Genomic DNA, 2,525 nt, shown 5'->3' with positions numbered 1-2,525 from the left:
TCTGCAAAAGGCTGCCTGCATTCCAGTGTTTGTTACCTGAGAATTCTGAGTATTAGGGGGAGGAAAGTACTGTGTTTGGCCTGGCAGGCAGAGCAAGTTGAGCAAGCACTGTTCTACAATGGAAGCCTGCCCATGCTGTGCAGGGGCACACAGAATAAAGAGAGTTAGATCTGATTTCTGGAGCAGAAAAGCTCTAGTGAGCAGTTCCTGGGGAAGGGCCTTGTGATCTTGCAGAATGGGAATGAACAGCCAAAGCTAGAAGAGCAGAGTGTTGAGAAAGCAAGAAGGAATGGTGCTATTGCTCCCCTCTTGCCTGTAGTGGTCTCATGAGCTGCTCTCCTTAAGTACAAGATCAAGGCACGTGAGTTCCTCATTCCCAATTCTTGCAGGTCTCTATCCCACAACTCAGCTCTGTACCTGGTACCCTAGGCACACAGAAATCATGGCATCTAACCAGGCTGAACTCTATCTTTTTCAGGATAATTGCACATGACATTATTTTCCCTGAACTCTGATCTCTTTCCCAGCCTTCTGGTTACCAGTTCTTTTGCTTCCAACCAGTGGAATGTTGGCCAGGGATTTCCTGTTCTGGAAAGCAGTTTGGAAGTGAGAGAAATGGTGATATTGAATGATGAGTGGTACCTGGGTTTATGCCCAGAAGAGCAGGCCGAAGCAATGAACTTTGGCAAGATCAAACATGAACATTTTTCCTAAAGGTTGCTCTGCTTTTTCTTTATTTATATAGGAACTTCAAGTTCACATGACAGGTCCCACACAGCACAACATCACACCCAGACAAGTGATGTCCCCATTGTCAACAAAGGAGGTAATAGAACCCGAAGGAGATGCATGGAGCCCAATGCACAAACATTGGCTATGGGCTGATGCCTACAGATGGTGCCACATGGGGCACTAACCTGGTGTGCTAAACAGGCACATACTCAATGCCATCATGGACATGCATTCTCCTCAGGGTAGGTGGTGAACAGTCAAAAGCTTCAAGAAGGAGATAAAGTGACTAGGGATGGAGGTCAGCAAAGTAGGCCTAGAGGGTGTGACTACTGAGGTAAGACCTCCTTAAAAGAAAAGTTCAAGCTATGCTCCATGCTGTTAGAAGAGGCCAGCGGGGACATGCAGACAGTTAGTAGTGAAGGCATCTGGGCCAAGTACCTGAGGAAGGCCAGAGAGACTAGAGGAGACATAGCACTGCTTCACTAGAAGCCACAGCTCCTGTTGCCATGAAAATGTGTTTGGCAAAGAAAACCATAGTCCCTCTTCTTCACACTGGAGCACTGTGAAAACACTGGAGGGAGACAAGCCCATTGGGGAGATAAGCAAGCAGGTTACCAGCTTCCCACAGGTGTGTGAGTGGGAAGCCAGGGAACAGATAAGCTGGTCATTTTATGTCAGTTGGAATAACGGGCATCATTCTACAGGTAGTAAGGTCAGATGTACTTGAAGGTACTTTGATCGCATTCGATTTAAAAGGTAAGCAGACAACAGAAGGAATGGCAGTGTGGTTCATATGGCAGGCTTCTTGGGCAATGGTAGGGACTGCAATGTTCTTTGTGGAAGGCACAAAACTCTCTCAGTGAGGTAAGGTGTAGCCACCTGATAGCCTCTCTGAGCTTGTCAAACCAGTCTAGTACAAGGAGTCCTGGCAGTCCTGAGAGAGGCCTTCCCTAGCAAGAGGACTCAGAAGGGTCTTGAGCAGAAAGTGAAAAGGATCCTGGAATTGGGAAGGTGTGGATGCTCCATAGTCCCCAGGTCTGAGAGCCTGGCTCACGTAACCCATGGGAGGGTGTCAGGAGGCCTGGGTGTCATGGATCTCTCTGTCTCTCTCTCTCTCTGTCTGTCTCTCTCTCTCTTTCTCTTTCTCTCTCTCTGGGTATGTGTTTTTGTGTCTCCCTGTCTCTCTCTATGTATGTGTCCCTCTATATCTGCTTCTCTTCTTTTTCTCTCTATCTCTATCTGTCTGTCTGTCTCCCCCTCTTTCTCCCTCCTCCTCCCCTTCTCCCCATAAAGCATCTTTTGACAACAGGAAAGAGGCTCCCAAGATCTGGTCTGTTGGCATGGCATTCTCTCCTAGAAGGAGACAACAGGAAGTTCATGGGAGCCTAGTCAGAGTTTCTAGCCCCTCTCTCCTGTATTTACAGTCAGATGTAAGCTTTTGCTCTGACTGCAAATAGCATCCTGGTCTCTAGAGGAGTTAGAATACATAGCCACAGATTTTGCCACTCCATCTTTCTTTGCAGCCTTGGGGAATCTATGATTCATGTGTGTAGCTGTCTTGCATCTCCTCAGAGAAAGAGTCCCAATAAGATCACTTCAGGTTGTTACAATAAGGCAATTGAAAGAAGCTCTTGGAAGACCCAATATATGCTCCCTGAGGTCATGTTCCTGTGATACAGAGTGGGCAGTACATGGTTATTAGAGGTATGAGTGCTATACCACTGCATCGGACAGGAAAATAATTTGGCTGGCCTCTTCCTTTTTTGCCTGTTTGTTAAGAAACTGCAAACTCA

This window comes from Mastomys coucha, unplaced genomic scaffold (genome assembly GCF_008632895.1).
Source record: "Mastomys coucha isolate ucsf_1 unplaced genomic scaffold, UCSF_Mcou_1 pScaffold6, whole genome shotgun sequence".
NCBI classification, from domain to species: domain Eukaryota; kingdom Metazoa; phylum Chordata; class Mammalia; order Rodentia; family Muridae; genus Mastomys; species Mastomys coucha.
This window is presented reverse-complemented; position numbering follows the sequence as displayed.